Source organism: Canis aureus, chromosome 7 (assembly GCF_053574225.1).
Source record: "Canis aureus isolate CA01 chromosome 7, VMU_Caureus_v.1.0, whole genome shotgun sequence".
In the NCBI taxonomy this organism is placed as follows: Eukaryota; Metazoa; Chordata; class Mammalia; order Carnivora; family Canidae; genus Canis; species Canis aureus.
In genome coordinates this window covers 43,105,957-43,120,976 of record NC_135617.1, presented here as the reverse complement: position 1 = coordinate 43,120,976, position 15,020 = coordinate 43,105,957, and the positions used below count along the sequence as shown (strand labels likewise).

At 35.1% G+C, this 15,020-nt stretch overlaps 1 long non-coding RNA gene across 1 annotated transcript; it reads right to left on the bottom strand.

Moving 5' to 3' along the window:
- Positions 1-601: 601 nt before the first annotated feature.
- LOC144316832 (uncharacterized) lies at positions 602-14,434 on the bottom strand. The gene is made up of 3 exons (XR_013382673.1): positions 14,379-14,434; positions 13,219-13,304; positions 602-723 (listed from the first exon to the last, which is right to left on the bottom strand). It is a non-coding gene; the product is annotated as an uncharacterized LOC144316832 (long non-coding RNA).
- Positions 14,435-15,020: the final 586 nt, after the last annotated feature.

Here is a 15,020-nt window from a genome sequence, read left to right as displayed (position 1 = left end):
TGGGTGAAGCAGTTGGTCTAGGCATAGGAATATAGATTGCCATTTAATATTCACTACCAATCACAAGACGTTCACTTATTGCACATCCAAATAATTATTATTCAACATTGTCGTTCCACCTACACAAGACGTTTAGCATTATTAGATTTAGCTTCAGTTGGAGTTTATGCACTGATTTTTTAAAATTTATTTTATTTTATATCTATCAGAACTAACATTGAATTAGTTTATTTAATATAGACCCTATAATGGCATATCCAATGGTGTATGAGGCTAAAAGTTGCACTGGCTTAGGTTGGCCTTATTAATCAGATGAGGTAAGAGTCCTAGCAAGAGATTATGACTGAGATGCCTTTTGACACCTTGGTAGTAATTTGATATATGAGAAGGAAAGAATGAGGTCTGCACTAGTTAGACTGAATTAGGTTTACATACACATATTTCACCCCTTGATAGTGATTTGAGGAGATAATTTTAAAAAGGTACATTACAGATGAGTAATACTGACTTAGGTAGAACTGTAAATGAACTTGATCCAATAGACATTTTTCACCAGCATGCATATAATAAAATACCCAATGCATTTATTAAAAATACATACTTGCAGGGTACCTGGGTGACTCAGTTGATTCAACTGAGCATCTACTTTTAGCTCTGCATCAGGCTCTCTGTTCAGTGGGGAGTCTGTCTTTCCCTCCTCCTGCTTTTGTGCTCTCTTTCTCTCTGTCAAATATATGAACAAATTCTTTAAAGAAATATACATTTGCAGGATATTATGATTCAGTATGGAATCGATATTGGAAAATACTGTAGTAGACAAGAAAAAGCCTTTTTAGTCTTCTGTGTAGAACAATGGCATAGTAAGTTGTAAAATGTCTGGTCTACAAGAGTTATGATTCTCCCAGTTGCTACACAGTAGGTGGTCAGTACATAACATTTCTAGAAATGAAACTGCATAAATTATTTTTTAGAGATTAATCTAGAAGTTACATAAAATATGAATTGGAATGGGGAAATGACACAACTGTAGTGGACAGCCTGATATACTGGAATTATATGAGTGGATATTAATAAAAAAGAAAAACAGTCTTAGAAAAAAATGAATCTATGTCACTATTCCCAAAGATTTCTGGCAATCTTCAGGTTTTGTATTACATATTGTACTGGATATTGCTTTGAAAGGTCAACTATGTATTTTTGGTATTTTCCCCAAGACACAATGGAAACAAAATGGAGAAAGTCTTCAAACAATAAACATTATGTTTGCAGACTGTTGAAATATCATTGTTTGAATGGCATGTTGAGGTGTTAGACTGGACATATGGCTTATTGTCACTTTATTATATATAAATGAATTACCTTTGCCTCTGCTATTACCACTTTGTGGAGCAACCTTCATCTGCCTCTATTTCTACCAGATGAAACCCTATCTATTCTTCAAGCATGAATTTCAATTTTGTACCATCAGTTTAATTGCATTTTTCTTCGTAGACCTAAAGCTGATCTCCACTTAATGAGCACAGTACTTCTTTCTTTTTAAATTTCTACATTGTGACGTGTAGCATTATAATTGTGTATATTGGAATCTTCTATATTGTAGTCAAAATTGCTTTTTATCTTTCTATCTGCCATGATCTTTAACACTTTACATGCAATGGTCCTTAATTAGTATTTTTTCAATAAATGAATGAATTTTTTTAAAAAGTATGGCATTCTAGTAATTCCTTAATTCTCTTCCATAATTAAAAGAACTGAGGCAGAAACTTCAGTGTTATAGATTGTTAATTTAATGCTGAGATTGGTTGAGAGGTTTTTTTAATGTTTCATTTCATTTCTTTTACTTTTCAGTTTTTGTTTTTAATCATTTTATGTTAACTAAAAGCATATTAACTTAAGAAATGTTTTTATCGCCTAATATAAAACTTATCCTAGGCCACATATACATAGAGATTCAAGAAGCATTTTTCAAAGCAAATGCAGTATGGCATCCTAAGATTCAGTGACAATTTTGAATGGAGGCTCTAAAGCAGTGCTAGTTTTATATAATTGGTAGCATATGTGGTAGCAATTACTAATTAGATAATTGGAGGCATATGGCAGCAATTACTGTCAATCAAATTATGCAATATCCCAGTAGGTATAGTAATACCTTCAGTGCAGCAATGTCTGATATATATGTTCTCAATTTGATCAAGAAATTAATGAGAGCATTCTATGCTATAGTTTGAGTCAGTACCAATGAACAATGCTTAGAAGCAATCTATAACTTTAATTGAGGTCGTGGCTACAGTATGTGACAGCAGCTATGAATTGGCCCATCCAATTTGCTGTGGCTCATTAAGATATCCACTGCTCAAGAATTGTGTAGACAGGTCACAACAAATCATACCAAGTGAATTGTTCAGTGAGATACAATTCTATTGTACAGACATGGCCTCAGGCCAGGTTTATGTATCACAAGAAAAATGCCCATGATATAGTATATACAGTATATCCAAGTCTTAGCTGGATTGTCAGATGCATCATGTTCTCTGGCAGCAATAGCTCATTAAGATCTATATCCAGAGAATAATGGAGCCCATACTTATAATATGTCATGGTTTCTATGGAAGCCCGTAGATACACCACTATTAATCTGTTAAAAGAAGGAAACCTAGTTTTAGGTGGGAAGGCATAGCACTCTGCTTGCCTAAAAAAATTGCTTTCATAGACCATGTGGATATGTAAGCTTCATTGCTGACCCTTCTTGATCAAATTTTGCCCTGAACAATGCATACTCAATATGCTCAGAATATTCCAAGTTCAGATGAAGAGATGAATCTTTAAATGTATTATGAAGGTATCAAACCTCAGATCAGAGTACTTAGTTGCTCTTCTATTTCAGACAGCTGTAGACAATCTATTAATAGTCTCCATGTTTCCAGAATTAGAACTTGCTTGCCTATTTTGATCTCTTTCTTCACTTTTCCCTTTGCCTTTTGAAAACTTACATCAACAATTTTGTCCATATTTGTGCTCACATGTGCATCTACAGTTACACAAACACTACATACTTTATCATAACATGGGTCTATTGTCTGTGTTGGCAACCCAGGAAAATCGAAACTTTAATGAGAGCTAATAAGAAATAGTCTTCCTTTGTATCAAGACGTTGTCTTTTCCTCTGAAAGTCACATATGACAGTGATAGACAACTGTGGTTTTAATGTTATATTAATATAATAACTAATGTCATGTGCATGCTTACATAAAGACACTGATAAATATTGTATTATACATCAGCAAAAATAAAATAAATAACCCTTCAATATACCTGACATTTAAAGCTGTAAATCTGCTTAGGCTATTACCATATTTCCCTTATACCTATCAACATCTTCATATACACTTTTAGTTTCAACAAATCCATTCAGCAGATATTTATTGTTTAATGGGTTCCAGGCAGTGTTGTAGGTCCTGTGTGCATAAGATGAATACAACAGAAATAAAATTTTTGCCCTTATAGAGATGTAGTTAAGTGCAGAAATCAGAATAAACAACAAATATTGCATTTATATTTTTAATAATAATAATAAATTATATAAGTGCTAAGTAGGAGAAAGAAGCAATGAGAAGAGGCTGTGGGAAGTAGGATGAGGAACATAGTGAGCAGTGACTTAAAGGAGATGCAGTAGAAGGCCATATGTAAAGCTGGAAGAATTCCCCAGGTAGAAAGTCCAAAAGGTATCAACAACTTGGGACTGGAGAGTGCCTGGCATATTCCAGACAAGTCAGGAAGCCACTGTTGCTGAAGGGGAATGCAGGAGGGCAGAGAAGTAAGAGATAAGGAAATTATGGAGGTAACTTTCCCTGGGTCTTCAAAGTCATTTTAAGGACTTTTGCTTTTACTGTGAGTGACACAGGAAGCAACCGGAGACTCCTGAGAAGAGCTGTGTTCCAAATATACTTTAAGAGAATCACTGTTGCTGTCATTCACAACAGACTAAAAGGGAAGAATTGGATCACGAGATCAGTTAGAATGATACTGCCAACATCCAGGTAAGATGGAGATTATGAGAAGTTACTGAATTCTGGATCCTTTTACAAAGTAAAGCTAATAGAATATGATACTCAACTGAATGTAAGTGAGAGAGAAAGAGGCTTCAAGTTTTTAATTTATAAAACTGAAAGCATGGACTTTCCATGAATGAAATGAGAAAGACTGTAGAAGAAGCAGGGTTTGGGTTGTTTATATTTTGTTTGGTTTGGCTGTTTGTTAGTATGTTTGCTCTCTGGCAAAGGATGGAATATTAAATTTGGAAATGTTAAATTTAAGCTATTATATGTGGTCAACCTCCACTGAGAGACGTAAAGTAGACAGTTTGACATTGTGGGAGAGGATTAACAGACCTTTTCCCCTGGGCATGTGAATATAAGTTTTGTTCAACTCTCTACTTTTGTTTTCCTGGAAATCTGAAGTGAATAATATGCTAATGGTGTTACTAATGATAAAGTGTTAACATACTGACAGACAGTAGGTGGAACTGAAAATTGAAACCAAAACTAAATAATTTCAAAACAGACTGCAATATGGTACACAAAACAGAGAAATATACCAAACTAAAAACATGATGATCATCACAAACTCTATTCTAAAATTCTTTTAACACTAGCTCCTTCAGAACCTGGTGTTCCAAGATAAGACTATGAATAAATTGAGTTAACAATCCCTCTCTGTGAACCATTTATTGTAAACTCAAGACTACTGACTAGTCCACAACCATCTAGTTTACAAAGACTGACAAATCCCACTAACATCATTCTATGACTAATTCCAGAGCTCAAAATCCTAGAAGTACCACTCTTTAACTCCCTCTTTTTGAGACATCTCCTCAAGTGTGCCCTTTGTTGCAATGAACTCAATAAATGTAATTTGTTTTTCAACTATAGGTGCGTCAGTCAGTGGGCTTTGGAAAATAAACTTTAACAAAACAATGTTGCTTATAGCAAAATAATCATGATTAGTAAACTGTGTCTGGATTGAGAGAACTATTACTTTATTTTTTAAGATTTTATTTATTTTTATTTATTATTTATTTTTATTTTATTATTTATTTTATTTACTTATTTTATTTTTTATTTATTTTATTTATTCATGAGAGACACACACACAGAGAGAGAAAGAAGGGGGAGAGAGAGAGAGAGAAAGAAAGGCTGAGACACAGGCAGAGGAAGAAGCAAGCTCCATGAAGGGAGCCTGATGTGGAACTCGATTCCGGGGCTCCAGGATCATACCCTGGGCCAAAGGCAGGTGCTAAACCATGGAGCTCCTCAAGAAAACTACTATTTTAAAGGAAGAGATAGCTTTGTCCTTCCTTAAATGCAGTGAGTGTGGTTACTGGGCACACCCCTTATGGAGACTCTGGAAGAGTCTGTTGAATTGTTACAAAAATATAGCTCCCATGATACATGAGGTTTTAAACACTAAATGGATCATGCATCCTCCTGAAAAGGATTGTTTCTTTGCAATGAGCTGTGTGATCAGCTGCAAGGAATGCTCCTCAGACTTCAGGAGTTCCCAGAAAAACCCCTTCCCATGGCAAGCTGTGGTAGCTGCCATGTATCCTTCTGAGAAGACTGATGCCAACTGAGGACTAAGATGGTTTTGTAAGTTTGAAAGTTTAGCTGAAATTAGGCAGAGTCCCTTGTGGTCACTGCAATGAGGCAGCCTGGAATTCACAGAGAAGTTCTTTGTTACAGATAAAAATGTGGATCCCATCAGTGTGTAGGTGATATTGATGTAGGAACGAGTTAAGAGCAGATGGGGCCAGACAGGGAAAGACAAGGGAAAGGCCCCAGAGTCCGGCTCCTACCCATCCCAAGAAAACAAAGATAAGACAGTAACAGAAAAAATAAACCTGGCTCCCTAGCTCCGAAATGTTAGGGAGTATCCCCCTTTAATGGCTACTAAATAATCAGAGGAACCACCAGACCACAAAGAAATATGTCATTAGACTGTTATCAATAGTCCCTGCTCAAATCAAGTCAGCACAAGAATCTCAAGGCCAGACTAGGCTGACAGGAATCCCAGATGTAGAGAAATGTTGTGGAGGAGATATTAACCAGAGAAGAGAATACCTTGTTTGGGCTTGTGATATTTACAAAAACATCTTGTTTGTTATTATGATAGTTATAAGGCCACCATGTTTGTTCTAAATATCCATCAATAAAGTTATTGACAAGAACTTTACCAATTTCCTTTACCAATAGTTTGCTATAAAAGACAGACCATAAAAACCCTCAGTGGCAACCCTGTCAAGACCCCTTTCACTTCTGAGAGCTTTCTCTGTATCTCTGCTTAATAAACTTCTATCACTTTGCTCTCTCTTTGTTGTCTATGAGATTCTTTCTTTGACTCCATGAGACAAGAACAAAGCTCTCCCACATCAATATTGAAAACCAGGAAAAGAGATAAGATTTTAAAATAGAGAATGCAGGGAAGCCTGGGTGGCTTAGCAGTTTAGCAGCACCTTCAGTCCAGGGTGTGATCTTGGAGTTCCGGGATCAAGTCCCATGTCAGACTTCCTGCATGGAGCCTGTTTCTCCCTCTGCCTGTGTCTCTGCCTCTCTCTCTCTGTCTCTCGGAAATAAATTAGTAAAATCTTTAAAAATAATAATAATAAAATAGAGAATGCAAATAAAGAAGAAAAGACATCCAAAGAGTGAGGCCTGAGGCATTCTAAATTTAAAAAGTTGAGGAGATAAAGAGAACCAAGAAAAGATATTGAGAAGAAATTGTCCGTGGTGAGGTGCAGTAATTCTCCATACTAGAGGCCAAGTGAAGTGCTGTAGGGAGAGGGTAATTAATTTGATTAAGGAGGATGAGGAATGGAAACTGAATATTGGATTTAGCAACAAAGGGATATTTGCTGACCTTAACAGCAGAACTTTCAGTGCATTCACAGGAGCTAACACATGATTAGAGAGGGTTCAAGAGGTAGGAGGAATGAAAACTGAAATAGCAGATAACACTTTTTGTAAAGAGAAAAGAAATAAGATTATTGTTGGAGAATGAAGTAAGCTCAAGACAGACTTGCTTTCTTATTTTGGCTTTTGTTTGTTTGTTGTTGTTGTTTTTTTCTTCTTTTTATAATATATGTATTCCCCAGAAGCTTGTAATACAGCCTCATGTGTATTTGCTGGATGGTCCACTAGAGAGGAAAAACGACAGTGATGCATGGGGGAGTGGGGGGAGGGATCAAAGGCTTTGAGTAGATGAAAAGATAGGCACAGAATGAAGGGTTGGCCTTAGATAAAGGCACAATGTATTTATCTGTAAGTCAAGTCTGCTCAGAAGCTTAAGAGAAAGCTGAAATACCTCTCTCCTTTCAAATTCAACACAATGAGTTTCTGTTTATTTGTTCATTAATCAAGTATTTTATTCAGCACTTTCTAGGCTTTAGATATTCTTCTAACTGCTGGGGACATAGCAGTGAACACAACAGATTAAAAAAAGCCCTTATGTTCATGATGTTCACCTTTTAAGGAACCTTTTGAATTTGAAAAACAAATTGAAGAATAAAACTTGTTACAGTTTTTGTCCAATATCTTTTTTTAAAAAAATCACTTCAGCGTCACTTTAGTTGTCTTTGTTGAAATTTCAGTGTAACTATTTGCTGGGGAAAGAAGCATGAAAGAAACAGCTTGGGTAATGTTTCTTTTAAAAGAACTCCTTATTCAGCTGACAGAAATGATTGTGTCTGGTAATCACTGTTTGCAAAGAACTGATGAGATTGTGTCAGCAGAGGTTTGAGAAGGAACACTGAATACTTCCAGATCTAGTCCATAAGTTCTTTCCTGAGATTGGCCAGACAAAATCAATATAAAGCCTCCATAGGTTTCTTTTCACGTCTCATGGACAAATAACTAACTTGGCAAAAGCTGCAATCAGTTACATCTTTTCAACATCAGAATCTATTTCAGTGACTAGATATGGTTTGTAACTAATGTTTTGTATAAAAGACAATTCACCATCTGTTACTTTAAATGTGGTCAGGAGAATAGTTTACCACTCAAGGTAATAACCACAATTGTCCTCACAAATATATTGTTCATTATTTGTGAATGACTTATATTTATAATTACCTGAAGGACCTAGATAAGAATTTAATTCAAAGGAAAATAGGAAAAACCTATTTGTTGAGGCTTATTTATATACGGGAAAAAAACAACAAACAAAAAGATCTTCCTACCCACTAAAGTAGGATGTTTCTTCTCTGAACCTTCATTCTGGCCTACTTTTTTTTTTTTTCTTTTTTTTTTCACTACACAAATTCTTATCTTGATTTTTATCAACTCAATGAATTTCTTGGACTTTCTATGCATTAATTCATTTCCCTTGTGATTCTGTAGATTCTATACCGTATCTGATAGACTCAATTGAAAAGCTATCAATTTAGAATATCTTAGAAGTGGGAGTCCAATAATCCTTATTTTTTTAAGATTTATTTACTTATTTTAGTGGGGGCAAGGCAGAGGGAGAAGTAGAGAGGGTCTTAAGCAGACTCCTGAGCCCTACGTGGGGCTCCATCTCGCAAGCCTGAGATCACGGCCTGAGCTGAAACCAAGAGTCTGACACCTAACTCACTGAGCCACCCAGATACCCCATGGGTGTCTTCATTTTAAAACAGCATCCAGATGATATGTACCCACATTGAAGCTTAAAAACCAGGACTCTAGATTCTCTAACTGGCCCTACATCTGAGGGATATTTTGGCCAAGAAACAATGCTGGCATCTCCTTTGACTGATTCTTCCCTTCATTTGAAGACTCTGGTTGATTATGAAATGTTGATATTGCTGGTAGTCTTGTATGTTTTGTTTTAGTACCTATAGCTCTGGTTCTCAGCTAGAGTAGGTTAATATTTTGCCATGGCAAATTTGACAATATCTAGAGTCACTTTCAGTTGTCATTCAGGGGACTGTGGGGTTGCTACTGTGTCTAGTGGATGGGAATTAGGAATACTACATAATATAGGCCCCCACAAAAGAAAAATCATCTGGATAAATATGTTAATATGATGGGAGTTGAAAAAGCCTGCCCTAAAGCAACTGCCTAGAACTGTTGACAATTATAACATGCTTCTTTGTCCACACAGCCCGTAGCTCAAGGGCATTTATTTTTCCTTGTGAAATAGTCAGGATAATCTACTTGTAACCATGGAAATTCTACAAGGAAAGGGGCAGACATTTACAGTGTTTAGATTTCCCCCACTCCACCACACTCAGCTTAACATACAAGACAATTAGAGTTGCAGGCAGGGAGGGGCATGAAACAGTGTACTAAAGAAGATAACATCATAAAATCTGAAAATTTGAATGCCAAAATGAGAGATGTCACAATGACATAAACTAGCTATACTTTTTTTTTTTTACTCTGGATATCAAAGACATAATTAAAGGTAGACTCTTACTATAAGAGTTACAAAATACAAAAAAAAAAAAATTGTAATGGCAATGAATAAGTGAAGCTAATTGTTTTTTCAGTTTTGTTTTTCTTCTTTTGACCATATAATTAAAGCAAGAATTCCTTGTTAATTTGTATGAAATTTCATTTGTTATATAACAGTATTTTAGTGTTTAGTGCCTCTGTTCCATCTGGGATTTACAGCTAAACAAAGTAGAAACACCATAGAGTAAAGAACAGTAAAAAGGCACAGTGTTTTAGGTCATCAAAATTCACTAGCACAATCTTAGAAATCAATAATAAATTGACATTCCAGAAGGCATACTCAGGAGGGCAATTCCAGAGCTATAGAAAAACTTATCCTCATGACACAGAATTGTCTCCTGTAAAAGTAAAACAAAAAATAAAAGCAAAAACAAAAACATGGTAGAAATTGAATAAGCACAAGAGAGACAAAGTTCTTGCTCTGATTATGGAATGCTGCATTTGGATTTAGACATCCCTTATATTAAGAAAATAATTTCACAAACAAACAAACACCTTAGATATTAGATGTCTTTTCAAAAGATTATCCTTTTCAAACATATAGTTTTATGATTCCAGTATGAAAGATTGTCCCAAAGAATAATTTGCCAAAGAAAACAAATCTCAGAAAACTACAGAGTAAAAGTTTATCACACCCAAATTTATATCATGCTAATTTTTATTTTTTTCATTAATATGACAATTATCACATGAATGTCTGTCATGTACTAGTTTCTGCTAAGGATACTGAAGTGAACAATAAAATCACATTTCCTCATGGAATTCAAATTTCATTGACAGAAAAAATATTTAAAGTAAGCAGAGAAACATGCACTTTTTGTTAAAAAGTAAGTTAAAATAGATGAGCAGGTTGGTTATGGTTATAATATATTTATTATACCTATATATGTATATTATACATATGTATATGTATATATAGGTATTATATATGAAGGTTTCTCTGGGGAAGTAATATTTGATACTGTGCTTTATTTTCCATACATTTACACAAATATAATAAAAAATTTCTTCGTTGAAAAATAAGATTTCGAACGTCTACTATTCTATCATGCTAATGTTGAACTTATTAACAATGTCATATTTTTAGTATATAGTTTTATATAAAATAATTAATAGGTCAAATCGAATGGTTTTAAAGTTTGACACAAATTTTGAATTTATCTTTGGAAGAATTTTACCTTTTTTTTTTTTTTAAAGATTTTATTTATTTATTCATGAGAGACACACAGAGAGGGAGGCAGAGACATAGGCAGAGGGAGAAACAGGCTCCATGCTGGGAGCCTGATGTGGGATTCAATCCTTGGACTCCAAGATCATGCCCTGGGCCTAAGGCAGGTACTAAACTGCTGAACCACCCAGGTGTCCCAAATTTTACCATTTTTAATCCCATGAAAATGTGTAAGACCAATTTTCACAAAATTCTAACCAACATGTTCATTTTCCTTAAAAAAATCTATCTTAATTTCAATAGTTAAAATAATTTCATAGTATTTTTGAATTTACAATTTTTTAATTTATTAGTGGTCATGACTATTATACATGTTTATTGAGCATTTTTATTTTTATACATGTAAATATACTTTCTGTCAACTGCTGAACAGTTCTAGATGAATTCTTAAAATTATGTAGCAAGAATATTAAAAGCTTGGTAGTTGCTTATACTGTAACAATTCCTTATAAGTAGTTTTATGTACAGAGTATTATACTTAATTTTCAGTCATTTGAACTATCCTCTTTTATCTTGGGGTACTTTCACACTTGAAAGAACACCTTGACATTATTTACCAATGATAAACAATCAACATTTCAAACTCAAATCAGAGTTTTGGAAAACTATCTGAAATGATAAGCCAGACAGTTGTCCAGCACTTCAAAAACTTTCTGTTAAGATGGATGGTAGAATTTGGGCACCTGGGTGGCTCAGTGGTTAAGCATCTGCCTTCAGGCCAGGTCATTATCCAGGGATTCTGGATCAAGCCTAGCATCAGGAACCCTGCTTGGTGGGGAGCCTGCTTCTCCCTCTCCCTTTGCCACTTCCCTGCTTGTGTGCACTCTTTCGCTCTCTGTCAAACAAACAAACAAACAAACAAACAAATAAATAAATCTTTAAAAACAAAGATGGGTGGTGGTATTAATGAGTGTGAGTTTTTGATATTGATAAAGGATGCCTCAATATTTGGAAGATTTCATTGACTAACTCACCAAATCAGATTTCCTAGGAGATCAGTAGATGGCCTTATAGAAGCATGCATGAATAAAGAACCTACTTAAAGTTGCAAGAATGATTTCTTCTAAAAAGGATTTTATTGTAGCAGACTATGACAAATCATTGATAAAGTATCATATTCCATATTATGAAGCTACCACTTGTTAAATTTTGGCATAGTATTAAAGGAAAATATTCAAAATTATATAAAAATGTCATGAAAATATCCTTCCTTTTTCCAACCACTTATTTGTGAGACCAGATATTTTATATATTTCAATCAAAGCAAAATATAGCAGCAGGTTGAATCAGAAGCTGATACAAGAATCCAACTATCAGCACTCCTGGGGTGGCTTAGTGGTTGAGCATCTGCCTTTGGCTCAGGGCATGATAATGAGATCTTGGGATCTAGTCCCACATTAGGCTCCCTGGGGGGAGACTGCTTCTTCCTCTGCCTCTCTCTGTGTCTCTCATGAATAAATAAATGAAATCTTTAAAAAAAAAAAAAAAAGAATCCAACTATCATGTATTAAGTCAGGCATTTAAAATATTTGCAAAACCATGGGGCACCCGGGTGGTTCAGTCAGTTAAGTATCTGCATTCAGCTCAAGTCATGATCCTGGGATTGAGTCCCACATCAGGCTTCTAGCTCAGTGGGGAGTTTGCTTCTTGCTCTACTCCTCCCCCTCTTCATGCTCTCTCTCTCTCTGTTTCTCTCTCTCTCTCGATCTCCCTCTCTCAAATAAATAAATAAAATCTTTAAAAAAATAAAATATTTTCAAAGCCATAAAACAATACCAGTCATATCATTAAATACGTTTGGAAATTATATTTTTCATAAACATGTTATTTATGTTAGCACATAATGGGTTTATTAGCAGTTTTAATTACATAAGAAATTTTTTTTAATTCTCAATTTTAATTTCTAACACAGTGAATATATCTGTATCTATCTATGTCTATAGTTGCATTATGTAAATAAGTCCTAAATTAAAAAGTTTGAGAATTGCTGTATTAAAGGTATTGGTGGTGAATAGTAAATATGCAAAGTAGTATTTCTGGCAAGTCCTAATGAGAGAATCACAGCAAAAGTCCTAAATTTCTACATTAGAGAACTACGCAAGTTTCATAAAAGAGTTCCGGGCCAGCTACAGAATCTAGTCCAATGGAACATTTGACCATGGGATATCTATCATATAATCATAAAGCACTCCTGCTCATCCTGAGCTAGGATTAAGCAGATATACCAATTTAGAAGATTGAATATGCCCTCAGAACTTAATTTGAGGTTGAAAAGTATATCTGAGGCATAAGAAAGATCAGAGGGCACATGTAAGTTGCATGAATAGGGCTCTAACTACCACATTATCCACCACTTTTGCAGAAATGCCTCTCCTTTAGTTTCCACTATGACCACATAGAAGGGTAATTTTGACCAAATGGCAAAGGAAATAAAGGTTAAGCTTAATTCTCAGGTGAGTAGGATAAGTAAGCACATAAAGGCTAAAAATTGCCTGATTTTACCGTAGTTGTACTGTAGGGTAGCTTTGCAGTATAAGGAAATCCTTCTCTTCTCGGGCCAAGCTTCAAGAGTTGCTTATGATCAAACTCTACATGTACAAAGAAAAGCAACTTAGTTAAGAATATACATAGATTCTTGTGTAGTAGCAAATGGCCTGGCTGATTCATCAGAAGTATTTAAGGAGGAAGATTTGTTCTGGGGAAAACACTTTAGATAGACCTATGGAAGTGTGCATGAGGTGTGAAGATCTTGCATTATATATAAACGTACACCAGAGATAATGTACCCTAGATGAGGTGCTAACTAACCAAGTAGATATTAAAAATTTGGGGTTTTTTGACATTAGCCTTTTTAACAGCCATCCCCATTCTAAAATAATGGGTACATGATCAAAGGAGTCATGGTGGCGGGGATAGAGCCTAGGCAAGCACAAATTACCAATGACCCATTCTCCATAGGTAGCCTAAGTACTGTAGCTGTTGAATGTCCAAGTATCCAGTAATAGAGATCAACAGAGTCTTTAATTAGGCACCTTTCTTAAAGAGATAACCATTCACTTGGTAAAAGTTTATTTCAGTAAACCCTGGAACAGGTAGTGATTCATCTTGATTGGAAATTATATATATTCTGAGTTTGGGATTGTCTTTTCTGCTTACAGGGATTTATCCAATGCTACTATTCTAGAAAACAGAGTATTTGATTTCCTGATATTTAATATGATATAATATTTCAGAATAAGGAACTATTTCCAGTAAAGGAGATATAGCAATGGGCTCATACCGTGGCATCCACTGGTTCTACCATATAAAGTACTATTTAGAAGATACTAGCCTGATAGAACAAGGAGATAGTCTTTGAAACCGCAGGTATGGGGACAGCTTTGAAAATATCCCCAACCAGGGTGGGGTGCCATCCCCCCAGGTTATACCATATACCATTAATTAATTACTATTTTATTGTTCTGGGTCTCCAATAGCTACAACATACAGGATGGTACAAAAGAGGGAAATATAAGAATTACTCTGATATCTGTTACACCTAGTGACATTTTCTACTTTCTTAATTTACAGCCTTGCATTTAGAGTTCCCCAGAAGAGAATACACTTCTGCTAAGGGACACAGTAAGAATCCTAGTAAACTTCAAGCTATAGCTGTCACAGACCTCTGTAGTCCATTGATACTAGAATTCAGCAGGCAAGAAAGAGTCCATCTACTACCATGAATTTTGGTTACTGTGAGGTCATATATGAGTGACAGAAAATTTTCCTTTGCCGAAGGTGACTTCACAAAAGATCATGCCCCCTCCTTAGAGTTAGTAAACTGTATCCAGTGGTGGGTCAAAGTGGGATTATGCAAGCTTGGCTCCTGTGCCTCAGTGGGGCAACATGGAATGACCACCTCAGCTCCAGTGCTCCTCAGGGTATCCGCTGAGCTCTATATTGCAACTGCTTCCCAATTCAGGCCCTCTTCAGTTTAATTATCCATCTTTCATTCATCTCAGAGCTCATAATAACTGTCCTACCCACAGATATCCTTCTCATTGTCTATTTTCCAGAAAGTGTACTGTACATTTGGTTAGGTATACTTTTACACACATTATACAGTTAACTCTTACAGAGTCTAATGAGATTAAAATTGTCTTAGTAACACATATTTTATCAAATAGAATTTAGGTATTTGTGTATATATAGATACAGATATATAGTGGACTATATAAATACATTTGTCAACATTTAGCCAGTAGAATATATTCTTTTCTTTCTTTCCTTTCTTTCTTTCTTTCTTTCTTTCTTTCTTTCTTTCT